This window comes from Mirounga angustirostris, unplaced genomic scaffold, assembly GCF_029215605.1.
Source record: "Mirounga angustirostris isolate CCGP_5_RB_7025 unplaced genomic scaffold, mMirAng1.0.hap1 SCAF_13, whole genome shotgun sequence".
Taxonomy (NCBI): domain Eukaryota; kingdom Metazoa; phylum Chordata; class Mammalia; order Carnivora; family Phocidae; genus Mirounga; species Mirounga angustirostris.
Genome location: NW_026991721.1, coordinates 33,836,994 through 33,853,172, shown reverse-complemented (window position 1 = coordinate 33,853,172; position 16,179 = coordinate 33,836,994).

The following is a 16,179-nucleotide window of genomic DNA, read 5'->3' as shown; positions in this document are numbered from 1 at the left end:
ACTTGGAGAACCCATGCTGACTTGGACTTTCCGGTCTGGCACACAAGGATTTGGTATTTAAGACTAATATGTTTTCCTTCTGGGACTTCTCCCCGTGACCTGATAATGGAAAATGCCCTACAAAAGGGTGTCCTAAGAGTCAGTATCATTATACTTAAAAATTACCAGAACACTTTCCCACTCCTCCGCCTGGCCTGCATTTGCTTGGCGTCTCTGCCAGACCCAGGCGGGGGTGGCCGCCCGCAGACTCTCTTGCCCTCAAGAAATGATTCCTGTTCTCATGTGGGTGATCTTTGTTTGTCTCCACAGAGGTGATTAGGTCGGGGAACAAACAAAAGCACTCAGAATTTAAAAAAAAAAAAAAAAAATCTTTGTGTCAATTACCTACATTCAATCCAAACGCGAGACCTATTAATTCTGCCTCCTAAATTGTATTCCAAATATATCCAGATATCCTCCATATTTGCTATTATTTTCCTCGTTTAGGTCATCATTATCCCTCGGCTGTCAACACACTCCTACTATAAGGTTGTACCCATCTTCACTATTTATCCTTTTAATCTAACTCTACATAATTTTTAGAGTAATCTTTTTTAAAAGTTATATTGAAACCTCCAGTGTCTTTCCACTGTACATCAAACACACTTCAAAGTTATCTTGGCCAATATGTAAAATGACCATATAAACTTTTTCCAAATTAGGCCACCTTTGAAACTAATAAAGGGCACTATTAATAATTACACCAAAAAAACAGATATAAAGCAGATATAAATACTCTTCATGACAATCTGGGTCATATGATCACTCTACCTGTAAGAGTCTGCATCACCTGATCTATACCTAGATCTTAAAACCTTTATCTTGTTCCCCTCTTCTTACCCTGCTCCCACTGGGGTGGATATTTTTCAGTTTTTCAAACAGAAAAAAAAAAAAAATGTCTCAAGTTACTTTCTCTTCCTGGCATTTTTTCTCTCTTTTTTCACATGCTTTAAAGTGACCTCTTCATAGTTTTCTTTCCTGAACGGCCCATCTGATAGACATCTTTCCACTCAAAATAATGATCTTAGATACTTGTATGCATCTTTTATAGAATGATGCTTAATTAATTAATGTTAATTTTTCTCTCCTCTAATACGATGTATTATAACCAATTGAAGATAGGGACTATATCTTGTATCCCCACACCTAAACAGGATGTCTGACACATCCTGGACCCTCAGCAAACATCAAATAATGAATGAGGAGTAACAAGTGTTGACTGGATCCCTGGGGAAGATATGGCTAACACAGGAAGGGTAATTATGAAATATTGTTCCTCTATGCTGGAATTTTAAAGGTGAATCAGGCCTTATCCTAATAACACATTACTCTAACCTTTAAGCAAATCAAGCACAGAAAATGGAGTGGTATGGTTCACCTAGCCATACTGTAACTTCCCATATGGATGACTCCTGATTTTTAATTAATAACCACAATGAGACTAAAGACATTTTAATAAAGATAATATTTTATGGAGTAAAGAAGAGTAAGAATTGTAAATTTCATCTTCAAATTAAGATGGAATCATAATAGAATAGTAATAGAATATCATATTTCTCATCAAATAATTGTACCACCACCACAACCCTACACAGCTATCAACTCATATCTATATAATTGCAATTAACTATTGTTTTATTTTCCCTCTAAATCCACTCTTTGTATCACTTACAAATTATTCTTGAATATGGGACATCATTCGCCAATCCTCTAGAATTAATTAGTTGTGTCTTACAGTGTATCATATTCTTGATCCATATCTATAACATTTACCACATCTTCTCCCAAATTATGCAATTATATGATTTCTTCCAGACAAGAGTGAGTACTCAAAATAACAGAAATTCAGTCTTATTTTTGTTCCTCTAGGACCAAGCACAGGGTCTAGTAAGTGGTGGGTTTTTCAAAGATGTTGATTGAAAGAATAAGTTTCCTTTTTTTTATTCTGCATTTTCCTCATTAGGATATTTCAAATCTCCTCATTACCAAAAGCCACATAAAGAATTCAGCTTGACATTCAAAACCCTTTGCAGTATGGCCCCACCCTAAATACCCACACAATACAAGTAACCCCTCTATTGCAAAGCAAAAGTCATGTAGTTCCCAATTACAGGACAGTAAGTACCACCAAGGGGCTATCAGCTTCCTGATGGACTTTGCCTTGTTTCTTCTACTTTCGGAATTTTTAAATTTGAGAACATGTGTAAGTGTAATTTAATCCTTTAAAGATAACTGATTAAAGAGAAAATAATGTTCTGAGGAATAAGATGATTGCCTGTTGCTATAATATAAGGCAATGTGTAGGATGTGATTGAAATAGTCAGATCTTATGAATTCAAGATCAAAGCCAATGCTCTGTGACTTTGAGTTTAGTCATTATCCATAGCAAAGCTTTTGATGTTTTCTTTCTTACCTTTTTTTTTTTTGAGATTGTCAAGTAATTATAGTTTAGGAGATAAAAGATTAGAAATTTGGTGTAAATGAGGCTTGCTTCTTTTATTTTAAAGGTATTATCAGAGCAAATGCAAACAAATACATTTCTTACAAGATTGAGACAACAGGAAAATAGAAAAAAAATAAAAGTAATTTTGTTGGTGGTGGGGATATTTCATTTTCCTTTTTATTTTTGTATGTTTATCTTTCAAAACCAGAAACATCAATAATGTAATCTTCAGCAGCTTTTTACTATAGAAAAATTAATGAGAATAAAGAACAGTAAACATATTTTTCTTTTCAAACACCATTAAATTATTCAATGTTTCCATGAAATTTTCTTAAAAATATCAAAGTCTAGCCAAAAAAATCATTTCCTACCCCTCCTAAAAGTGCTTTGACTTTCTAATAAGTATCCATAAAATACATACTTAAACATTGTATCATGCTAAACAAAATTGTAAATGATTGGTGTCACCTTAATTTATTTAAATATATCTAGGAACATTTCATATAGACATCATTTATTACTGATTTAAAGAGATGGTTATGATCTAGGAGGAGGATCAGACCCTTGAAAAAATAAACTAACCATTTAATTATTAGTTTTGGAAATCTGACTGAATTCGTTTCTTATCACTTATATGCAACTCCCCCCCTCCTTCCCCAAGTATTTATTTACTTAAAGCAAGAGAATAGCTTGTTTCTTTATCAGGTAAGTGTCTTCTCACCACTATGAGCACTTTCTACAACCAAATTTGTCTACTTACCATCTTTCAGATATATATGCCCAGTTCTACCTTATAAATGATAATAAAATGACTTTACTAGGTAAATCTTCTTGAAGGTTATTATTTCCAGGTCCTATGCAAACTACTTTGGTGTGTTTATCTCATTTAATTCTCTCAACATTCATAATTGGGTAGGCATGACTCTAATAAGCTAAATAGCCTACCCATGGTCACATATATACATACATACATACATACATACATACATACATACATACATAAAAGAGAAGGGGAAAAAAAGAGGAATTGTTTGAAGATTAGTAGAGGATAGGTATTTATTCTATGAAGAAAGAAAGAAAGAAAGAAAGAAAGAAAGAAAGAAAGAAAGAAAGAAAGAAAGAAAGAAAAAGAAAAAAGAAAGACCATTCTTCATCTCTGCTGACTTTGCTCTATAATTGAGATGACAATATTTGGCATTGTCCTTTATGGGAATTATATTCACATTTAACTGAATTTTTCTTCCTAATTAGAACCAGTCCAAAGAATCTAAAAGATGTCATAAAATTTCATTAAAACAGAACATTAAAGTACTTTAAAATGTAATAAATGTTTTCTGAAAGTAGGCGACATGCATAGAATGTTTAATGGGAAAGAACTCTGAGTTTATCCCTATAATGCCACCATCCTGATGGACCCATCGGTATAGGAGCTTTGGTAAACTCATCCATTACAGAAAGTATAAAGGTGAAATTATTTCAGTAGGTAATTCCAATTCCGTTTTTTTTTTTTTTTCTGTGACCTGCTACCCACAAAAAGGCAAAGTGGGGGGCTTTTTCCATATTACTAAGTTTATGCATTTTTGCTATCCTTTAACAGAGTTTGGTGTTGCTGTTACGTGTGCCATTCTGGAAATGATTTTTTTGGCTAGACTTTGATATTTTTAAATAATAATATTTACATACTAGAAAAAATTTCCAAGTTTAGTACAGTGGTATCATTTTATACGGTTTTAATTAACCATGGTGCTACTTTATTTAAAAGAAAAGATTTCTAGCATTATAGCCACAAGCAGATCTATAAAAAGAGGTTCTGAAACTGAGAAATAAAAACATTTTTTTAATTATTTATTATTTTAGAGAGGGAGGGAGGGGCAGAGGAAGAGGGAGAGAGAGAACCTGAATCAGACTCCCTGCCAGAGCGGGGCCCCGACATGGGGCTCAATCTTTCCACCAGAGATCATGACCTGAGCCCAAATCAAGAGTCTGGCACTTAACTGACTGAGCCACCTAGGAGCCCCAGAAATAAAAACAGTTATAATCACCTTCTTTCATGGCCTTCAAACCCTTACCAGAGCATTAATGCTCAACAATTACATTTTTTGGTAAGTATTCAGAGTTTACATGGTTTCTTGTGTCACCTCATTGTCCTCAATCATTTTGTTTCCCTTTTTCTTAAAACCACACATTTGGGTTCTATGGGTTCACCACCAAAATACTAGATCAACACTGGTGTCCTTTTAACTTTTGAAGAAAACAAACACTAACGCATTATTATTCGCAGATGCATTCTCAGGGACTAGCATTGCTTTGAGTGAAGTAAAATTGTTAAAGAATAATAATAAATCCAAAGAATAGAGTCAGTAAGCCTGCACCCTAAAGTAATAAAAGTAATAATCTGACAATAATATATTTTATATTTTTAAATGTTTTACACTTAATTTTTTTGGCTCAAGTAAATAAGTAAGATATTTGAGTATACACAAAGACTTTTTTTTTGCTTTTATTTGTATATTTTAAATTTTATAGGCCATCCCTTTTATTATCACTGAAATGAACTAATTTTCAACATCATTTAATAAAACCATTTTCCCTTTGTAGTATTCAAGCATCCCAGAATATTTTGGTTTCTAAAATATAACTGAAGACTTAAATAGCTTTAATTCTATCAGTATGTAAGACCTATCATTGAAAATCTCTCTCTACAGCTGATCAAAATTTATTTGAATTTTAACAGCATGTCCCACTAGCAACAGTGATGCTCTTATATTTAATTTTTCTTAACTTCTTTTCCCTTTACACTCATTTCATACTGTTATATAAGTGTGTAATTTCAAATGTGTATATTTATTTATATTTTTTTTTTGGTTTTCTACTTTTGGAATGTTAAACACAAAACCATCTGGAGATTATGCAAATATTAACATAAGGGTAAACTGTCATGCATTCTTTCTCTTGGACCTTAATTGAATGGAAGCATTCACTGAGAATAGACCTCAGAATCTTATTCCAGAGTGAATCCACTATCTCATCTAGAAAACAATGAAGCCATTAAAACAAACAAATAAACCATCCTATGAATACAGGCTATTCATATCATTTTTCTTTCTCCCTCTGCAAATGAGTCTTTACAATTTACTGTTAAAAAATGACTTGATAAATTATTACCCCTTTGCCTGTGGGCTAGTGTTTATCAGAAACATTTTCCTTTTTTTTAATGATTTTATTTATTTATTTGACAGAGAGAGAGAGAGGGCACAAGCAGGGGGAGTGGCAGGCAGAGGGAGAGAGAGAAGCAGACTCCCCGCTGAGAGAGAGCCCGATGTGGGGCTCGATCCCAGGACCCTGGGATCATGACCTGAGCCAAAGGCAGACGCTTAACTGACTTAGCCACCCAGGCACCCCCAGAAACATATCCACTAATATCCAAACTATTAGAAGAATAGTATCAGTAAGTTTTTTTTCAGCTTTATAAATATTTGGAAGATATTATGAGTCTTTGCTATTACAAACAAACAAAAAAATACTTTATTTTCCAATACACTTTCCAAGCTCCACAGTATACAGAACTGGATGCTATGGGGCCCAAGGAAGGAAAAAAAAATGTGGCAACCAAATGTGGAAATAGGGCTTTGGGATAATGTTGATATAATTAATTATATTCAAAGTCACAGGGGCCATGTAACCATTATGATAACATAAAGCCATTTTTGAGAATTCTTTTGTCCATGACTTCACTATAAATCTAAGAAAACTGATATATTCCTTAAGCATTAGCTACATGGTAGGCACTATGACAGTCTTTCTATAATTGTATTGTATTCATTATATCTGTTTAGTGCACCCAGAAGCTCTAAAAGATAAATGTTACTATTGTCATACCATTTTACTGATAAGGATTCTAGGATATGGAGAAATTAAATTAATACTACCAAGAAACACAGTAAATAAATGGTCAGTCTATCTCCGAAGTCTTTATTTCTCTTCAGCTCATATGAACTGCCAAAGAGCCTCACATGAAAAATATCCTTTATTGTCCATGCACAGAACCCTTAATGTTCATCTCATACAATGTTCCCAAACACACACTTGAATTCCACTCCACAACACCTAAGGTCCACCTATGGATAAATAATTCCAAAGACAAATAATTCATCCCAGCTCTTTTTGTCATTGGGCGACCTTCCTCTGACTTTATACTAGTGTCAGACAAGGCTCCATTCCATGCTCTTAAGAGTCAACCACAAGCTGGAAGGCAAGCTTATCAATCTCATGTAACTTACATATTAATGGATGAGATAATAAATAACAAATAAATAAACCAGAAAACATAGATAATAATAATGGCTTTGAAGAGTCCAAAACAAGTTAATAGGATGAAGACTGAGTGGGAGTGTACTTTAAAATTGAATGGTTATAGGCCTTTCTAAAAACATTTAAGCTAAAACCAGAATGACAGGAAACTCACAATATGTGAAGATAAGGAGAAGAATGTTCCATACAGGGGGGAAAAAATAAACTCATGCAGATATCCTAAAGTGGGAAATAAGCATGACCTATTCTAGAAAAGGAAAGCAGGTCTGTATGTAAAGAAAGCAGCCAGTCAGAGTGGCTGTATGTGAAGGGCGGGAGGGGTGCTGGGACTTAAGGGGCATTGCATATCCTATTGAGGAGATAGAGTTTCTTTCTAAAAGAAGATGGTTTTAAGCAAGGAAGGGACATTAACTTCTTTCTGTTGTTTAAAGCAGCAACTTTGCAATGTTGGGTTTTGAGACAACGATAAGAGGCCAGAATGGAATAGAGAGACCAGGTAGGAGGCTGTTGTTAGATGTCATTATCTTGGGCTCAGTTTTGGAGGTAGAACTCACAGGTCTTGCTCATAGATTGCATGTAGAAGGGAAAGAAAAATAAAAGGCAGTAAGTGGTTGGTTGCCTCAAGGTTTTGACTTGAGTAAGAGAATGGTGATTCGATTTACTAAAATGGAGTTTTACTATCAAATGAGGTTTAATTCAGGAGGGAATCAAGGATTCAGTTTTGAAATTGTAAGGTTGAGCTATATATTAGATACAGGAGATAAAAACCTATATTTTTAATCCATTTTTTTCTATTTTATCCCTTAGTATGAGAGTCATAAAGACTAATGCCTCTTCTGCATGGCAGTACTTCAAATAGTAAAAGACTTTCTGCTTAGTTAATATTAACCTTCCTTGTAGGGTTTGTCTTAAAACATGCTTCCCTCACCATTCTATTTTTCTCTCCTCTAAATATGTCCCAATTTGCTTATATAATCCAAACTGGGGGGCTGAGAACTGAGCATAACCAGACAGAGTGGCACTGGGAAGGTATTTTAAAGAAGAGGATTTTCATGCTCAAACCATAATGTGTCAAGCCCCCCATTCTAAGAAGTAACAGATGACAGGATCCTAGCATACAGAAACTTATTTTCTGTCAGTTAAGAAATACATACAACTTGGCTTAACTGTGTTAGTTTAGGACTAGGATAGATCAGTAGATAAATGGGGAACAGAATACTCTCTTAGGATGGTAGTTTGTGGTTGTGTACTAAAGAGAAGGCCCTGGGGTACTGTATTAGTCTGGTAGGGCGACCATAACAAAATACCACAGACAAGGTGATTTAAATAACAGAAATGTATTCTCTCACGGTTCAAGAGGCCAAAAGTCCAAAATCAAGTTGTTGCCAATTTAGTTTTTCCTGAAGTCTCCTTTCTCGTCTCAAATGACCCTCAAATGACTCTTTGTATAAGGGCACCAGTCCCATTGGAGTAGAGCCCCATTTTGATGGCCTCCTCCAGCCTTAATTATCTTTTTAATGTCTCTATTTCCAAATACAGTTATATTAGAGGTTGGGATTAAAACATACGAATTTGGTAGGGGAGGCACAATTTAGTCCATAACAGGTGAGAACTTCCAGCATTTGGGAGAGGAATACTTAAAGGGTATAGTGAAGACAAATGATTTTGTGCAGCAGAGAGAGCCATATTTCTTTAGTGCAACATAAACAGGGACAATATATGAAACTGTCTTAAACCAAGTCTGAGTGAAACATAGTATATATTATAAACTACTTGGAATTTTAGTCTACCCTTTAAACTACAAAAGAGCTCAACATGAAAAACTGGAAAAGTCCTCAGTTTTAGATTTCACCTTTATCTAGGCAATGGGGAAAATCAACAAGATAATGTCAGAGCCAAAGATAGATCCACAGAATACAAACTTAGATTCTCTCAGCCAAACTGTATTGTGTCTAATTCTGGCACCTTTCTTTTTAACAAGTAGCTTGAGTTTGAACACATTTAAATTTGTCAAACTGTCATACAAAGAGAACCTGAGGCAAGTAGGAATGGTTGGCCTGTAGGAAATATATAGAGGAGAAATTATGTTTGCCTTCAGATATTGGAAAATTTGCTCCATGGAAGAGCAATGAGTCTTGTTCTGTGCAGTCTAGAGGGTAGAACTTAAGATCATTTGGTGGGAACCACAAGGAAATTGCCAGGAAGACTGTTTTAATAATTATGTTATCCATCAAATTAATGTTTTGCATCATAAAAATGGAACTTCGAACAGCCACTTGGAGAAAAAAGGACACTGGGGGACATCAAACATTGATTAGACATTTGAAATACATAATCTTCAAAGTTTCTTTCAACTCTGAAATCTAACATTGTACATTAAAGAAAGCCTTCACGGGGGGGGGGGGGGGGGGCGGAGCAAGATGGCGGAGGAGTAGGAGACCTGGATTTCGTCTCCTCTCAGGAATTCAGCTGGATAGGGATCAAACCATTCTGAACACCTACAAACTCAACAGGAGATCGAAGAAAAGAAGAGCAACAACTCTCTCATCAGAAAAGCGACCACTTTCTGGAAGGTAGGATGTGCGGAGAAGTGAATCCGGGGCGATATTCGGGAGGATAGGCAGCGGGGGAGGGGCCTCCCTCGGCCGCTTCTGGCAAGTGATGGAACCACAGAGCACAAAATCGGAACTTTTAAAAGTCTGCTCCGCCGAGGGACGTCACTCTGGTGGCTAAGCGGGGGGTGGAACCCTCCGGGACAGTGTGGTCTCAGGACCCTCGGGGTCACAGAAAGACCGGGGGTGCCTGAGTGTGGCAGAGCTCCCAGGTATCGGAGCAGGGAAGCCGGCTGCAGAGGCGGAGCCCAGGCGCGGGCTCTCAGCTCAGGGTTGCCATAAACCGTGATCCGCGGCACAGTCGGGCCCCCGCTCCTCCAGCAGGGACCCAACAAGCGGCAGATCGGGGAGACTCACCTTCCTCCCCCGGGAGGAGCCGCGCGGGAGGGCACCGCAGGGATCTGCTGGGTTGGAGACTCCACATGGGGTCGGGGGCCAGAGATAGAAACGCGCAGTCACAGGCCGGACGAGCTCGGAGTGCGGCCGGAGACCGGGGAGACGGGAGTGACTGACGGCTTTTCTCTGGGGGCTCACTGAGGAGCGGGGCCCCGAGTTCTCGGCTCCTCTGGAGCGGAGATTGGGAGGCCGCCATTTTCACTCTCCGCCTCCAAAGCTGCACGGAAAGCTCGCAGGGAACAAAAGCCCCGGAGAGCAAACCCGAGCAGATTACTTAGCCGGGAGGGGGCAAGGGCGGGGCAATTCCGCCTCGGCAGAGACATTTGGAAACCACGGCAACAGGCCCCTCCCCAGAAGATCAGCGAGAACAGCCAGCCAAGACCAAGTTTACCGATCAATGAGAACGGCCGAACTCCAGCGCTAGGGGAATACTGCACATAGAATTCATGTTTTTTTCCCATGATTCTTTAGTCTTTCAAAGTTAATTTTTTTTTTTAACTGTCTTTTTTTTTTTTTTGAATTTTTCTTTTTCCCTTTTTCAACCAACATCTTATCAATCCCTTTTTTAAAAAAACATTTTTATTTTTCATTTTTAGAGTCATATTCTATCCCTTTATAGTAGTTACCCATATTTTTGGCATATATATATAAGTTGTTCTCTCTTTAATATTTTGAGATAGTTTCTTCTAACAGATCAAAATATACCCTATATCTCTAGTATATGGTTTTTTCTACTCCCCTGCCTGATCACATTCTTTCCCTTTTTTTTTCTTTTTTCTTTTTTTAAATCCTCTTCTTTCTTTTTTCAAACAACTTCTTATCAATTCCTTTTATAATCTTTTATAATTTCCATCTTTACAGTCATATTCCATCCCTTCATCATATCAACCCTTATTTTTGTACATATATAAGTTTTTCTTTCTTTAAAATTTTGGGAGTGCGGCCGGACTTTCTAACAGACCAAAATACACCCCAAATCTAGTGTGTGGCACTGATCTATGAACCAGGCTGATCATATTTGATCACATTCTGGTTTTTTTGGTGTTGTTGTTTTGTTTTGTTTGTTTTTGTTTGTATTTATCTTTATCTTTCTCTTTTTCTTTTTTTTCTTTTTCTTTTTTCTCTCTTTCCCTTTCTTTTCCCACTGCTTCAGGTCTTTTCTGATTTGTTTAGAGTATATTTTCTGGGGACGGTGTTACTCTGCTAGCATTTTGTTCTCTCACTAATCTATTCTCCTCTGCACAAAATAACAAGACGGAAAAAATCACCTCAACAAAAAGAACAAGAGGTAGTACCGACTGCCAGGGACCTACTCAATACGGACATTAGTACGATGTCAGATCTAGAGTTCAGAATCATCACTTTAAAGATACTAGCTGGGCTTGAAAAAAATATGGAAGTTATTAGAGAAACCCTTTCTGGAGAAGTAAAAGAACTAAAATCTAACCAAGTAGAAATCAAAAAGGCTATTAATGAGGTGCAATCAAATATGGGGGCGCTAACTGCTAGGATAAATGAGGCAGAAGAGAGAATCACTAATATAGAAGACCAAATGATGGAAAATAAAGAAGCTGAGAAAAAGAGAGATAAACAACTACTGGATCCCTAGGGCAGAATTCGAGAGATAAGCGATACCATAAGACGAAACAACATAAGAATAATTGGGATGCCAGAAGAAGAAGAAAGAGAGAGAGGGCCAGAAGGTATAATGGAGCAAATTATAGCGGAGAACTTCCCTAATTTGTGGAAGGAAAGAGGCATCAAAATCCAGGAAGCACAGAGAACCCCTCTCAAAATCAATAAAAATAGGTCAACACCCGACATCTAATAGTAAAACTTACGAGTCTCATAGACAAAGAGAAAATCCTGAAAGCAGCTCGGGAGAAGAGATATGTAACCTACAATGGTAGAAACATTAGATTGGCAACAGACCTATCCACAGAGACCTGGCAGGCCAGAAAGGACTGGCAGGATATACTCAGAGCACTAAATGAGAAAAATATGCAGCCAAGAATACTCTATCCAGCTAGGCTGTCATTGAAAATTGAAGGAGAGATAAAAAGCTTCCAGGACAAACAAAAACTAAAGGAATTTGCAAACACAAAACCAGCCCTACAAGAAATCTTGAAAGGGGTCCTCTAAGCAAAGAGAGACCCTAAAAGCAACATAGACCAGGAAGAAACACAGACAATATACGGTAACAGTCACCTTACAGGCAATAAAATGGCACTAAATTCATATCTTTCAATAGTTACCCTGAATGTAAATGGGCTAAATGCCCCAATCAAAAGACACAGGGTATCAGACTCGATTAAAAAACAAGACCCATCAATATGCTCTGCAAGAGACTCATTTTAGAACCAAAGACACCCCCAGATTGAAAATGAGGGGGTGGAAAACCATTTACCATGCTAATGGACACCAAAAGAAAGCTGGGGTGGCAATCCTTATATCAGACAAATTAGATTTTAAACCAAAGACTGTAATAAGAGATGAGGAAGGACACTATATCCTACTTAAAGGGTCTATCCAACAAGAAGATCTAACAATTGTAAATATCTATGCCCCTAACATGGGAGCAGCCAATTATATAAGGCAATTAATAACAAAAGCAAAGAAACACAACGACAACAATACAATAATAGTAGGGGACTTTAACACCCCCCTCACTGTAATGGACAGATCGTCTAAGCAAAAGATCAACAAGGAAATAAAGACTTTAAATGACACACTGGACCAAATGGACTTCACAGACATATTCAGAACATTCCATCCCAAAGCAACGGAATACACATTCTTCTCTAGTGCCCATGGAACATTCTCCAGAATAGATCACACCCTAGGTCATAAATCAGGTCTCAACCAGTACCAAAAGATTGGGATCATTCCCTGCCTATTTTCAGACCACAATGCTTTGAAACTAGAACTCAATCACAAGAGGAAAGTCGGAAAGAACTCAAATACATAGAGGCTAAAGAGCATCCTACTGAAGAATGAATGGGTCAACCAGGAAATTAAAGAAGAATTAAAAAAAAAATACATGCAAACCAATGAAAATGAAAACACAACTGTTCAAAATCTTTGGGATGCAGCAAAGGCAGTCCTAAGAGGAAAGTATATAGCAATACAAGCCTTTCTCAAGAAACAAGAAAGGTCTCAAGTACACAACCTAACCCTACACCTAAAGGAGCTGGAGAAAGAACAGCAAAGAAAGCCTAAACCCAGCAGGAGAAGAGAAATCATAAAGATCAGAGCAGAAATCAATGAAATAGAAACTAAAAGAACAGTAGAACAGATCAACGAAACTAGGAGCTGGTTCTTTGAAAGAATTAACAAGATTGATAAACCCTTGGCCAGACTTATCAAAAAGAAAAGAGAAATGACCCAAATCAACAAAATCATGAATGAAAGAGGAGAGATCACAACCAACACCAAAGAAATACAAACAATTATAAGAACATATTATGAGCAACTCTATGCCAGCAAATGAGATAACCTGGAAGAAATGGATGCATTCCTAGAGACGTAAAAACTACCAAAACTGAACCAGGAAGAAATAGAAAACCTGAACAGACCTATAACCACTAAGGAAATTAAAGCAGTCATCAAAAATCTCCCAAAAAACAAAAGCCCAGGGCCAGATGGCTTCCCAGGGGAATTCTACCAAACATTTCAAGAAGAATTAATACCTATTCTTCTGAAACTCTTCCAAAAAATAGAAATGGAAGGAAAACTTCCAAACTCATTTTATGAGGCCATTACCTTGATCCCTAAACCAGACAAAGACCCCATAAAAAAAGAGAATTACAGACCAATATCCTGATGAACATGGATACAAAAATTCTCACCAAAATACTAGCCAATAGGATCCAACAGTACATTAAAAGGATTATTCACCACGACCAAGTGGGATTTATTCCTGGGCTGCAAGGTTGGTTCAACATCCGCAAATCAATTAATGTGATACAATACATTAACAAAAGAAAGAACAAGAATCATATGATCCTCTCAATAGATGCAGAAAAGCTTTTGACAAAGTACAGCATCCTTTCTTGATCAAAACTCTTCAGAGTATAGGGATAGAGGGTACATACCTCAATATCATAAAAGCCATTTATGAAAAACCTACAGCGAATATCATTCTCAATGGGGAAAAACTGAGAGCTTTCCCCCTAAGGTCAGGAACGCGGCAGGGATGTCCACTATCACCACTGCTATTCAACATAGTATTGGAAGTCCTAGCCACAGCAATCAGACAACAAAAAGAAATAAAAGGCATCCAAATCGGCAAAGAAGAAGTCAAACTCTCACTCTTTGCAGATGATATGATACTTTATGTGGAAAATCCCAAAGACTCCACCCCAAAACTGCTAGAACTCATACAGGAATTCAGTAAAGTGGCAGGATATAAAATTAATGCACAGAAGTCAGTGGCATTCCTATACACCAACAAGACAGAAGAAAGAGAAATTAAGGAGTCAATCCCGTGCAGCCATTCTGGAAAACAGTATGGAGGTTCCTCAAAAAGTTGAAAATAGAGCTACCATATGATCCAGCAATTGCACTACTGGGTATTTACCCCAAAGATACAAAAGTAGGGATCTGAAAGGGTACGTGCACCCCAATGTTTATAGCAGCAATGTCCGCAATAGCCAAACTGTGGAAAGAGCCAAGATGTCCATCGACAGATGAATGGATAAAGAAGAGGTGGTATATATACACAATGGAATATTATGCAGCCATCAAAAGGAATGAGATCTTGCCATTTGCAACGACGTGGATGGAACTGGAGGGTATTATGTTGAGCGAAATAAGTCAAAAAGAGAAAGACATGTATCATATGACCTCACTGATGTGAGGAATTCTTAATCGCAGGAAACAAACCAAGGGTTGCTAGAGTGGGGGGTGGGGTGGGAGGGATGGGCTGACTGGGTGATAGACACTGGGGAGGGTATGTGCTCTGGTAAGCGGTGTGAAATGTGCAAGACTGTTGAATCTCAGATCTGTACCTCTGAAACAAATAATGCAATATATGTTAAGAAAAAAAAAGAAGAAGAAGGTAGCAGGAGGGGAAGAATGAAGCAGGGGAAATCGGAGGGGTAGACAAACCACGAGAGACGATGGACTCTGAAAAACAAACTGAGGGTTCTGGGGGGAGGGGGGTGGGAGGATGGGTTGGCCTGGTGGTGGGTATTGAGGAGGGCACATTCTGCATGGAGCACTGGGTGTTATGCACAAACAATGAATCATGGAACACTACATCTAAAACTAATGATGTAATGTATGGGGATTAACATAAGAATAAAAAAAATAGTAAAAAAAAAAAAAGGAGTCGATCCCATTTACAATTGCACCCAAAACCATAAAATACCTAGGAATAAATCTAACCAAAGAGACAAAGGATCTGTACTCAAAAAACTATAAAATACTCATGAAAGAAATTGAGGAAGACACAAAGAAATGGAAAAACGTTCCATGCTCATGGATTGGAAGAACAAATATTGTGAAGATGTCAATGCTACCTAGAGCAATCTACACATTCAGTGCAATCCCATTCAAAATACCATCCACTTTTTTCAAAGAAATGGAACAAATAATCCTAAAATTTGTATGGAACCAGAAAAGACCCCGCATACCCAGAAGAATGTTGAAGAAACAAAGCAAAGCTGGTGGCCTCACAATTCCGGACTTCCAGCTCTATTACAAAGCTGTCATCATCAAGACAGTATGGTACTGGCACAAAAACAGACACATAGGTCAATGGAACAGAAGAGAGAGCCCAGAAATGGACCTTCAACTCTATGGTCAAGTCATCTTTGACAAAGCAGGAAAGAATGTCCAATGGAACAGACAATCTTCAACAAATGGTGTTGGGAAAATTGGATAGCCACATGCAGAAGAATGAAACTGGACCATTTCCTTACACCACACACAAAAATAGACTCCAAATGGTTGAAAGACCTCAATGTGAGACAGGAGTCCATCAAAATCCTAAAGGAGAACACAGGCAGCAACCTCTTCGACCTCAGCCGCAGCAACTTCTTCCTAGAAACATCACCAAAGGCAAGGGAAGCAAGGGCAAAAATGAACTATTGGGACTTCATCAAGATAAAAAGCTTTTGCAAAGCAAAGGAAACAGTCAACAAAACCAAAAGACAACCGGCAGAATGGGAGAAGATATTTGCAAATGGCATATCAGATAAAGGGCTAGTTTCCAAAATCTATAAAGAACTCATCAAACTCAACACCCAAAGAACAAAGAATCCAATCAAGAAATGGGCAGAAGACATGAACAGACATTTTTCCAAAGAAGGCATCCAAATGGCCAACAGGCACATGAAAAAGTGCTCAATATCACTCAGCATCAGGGAAATCCAA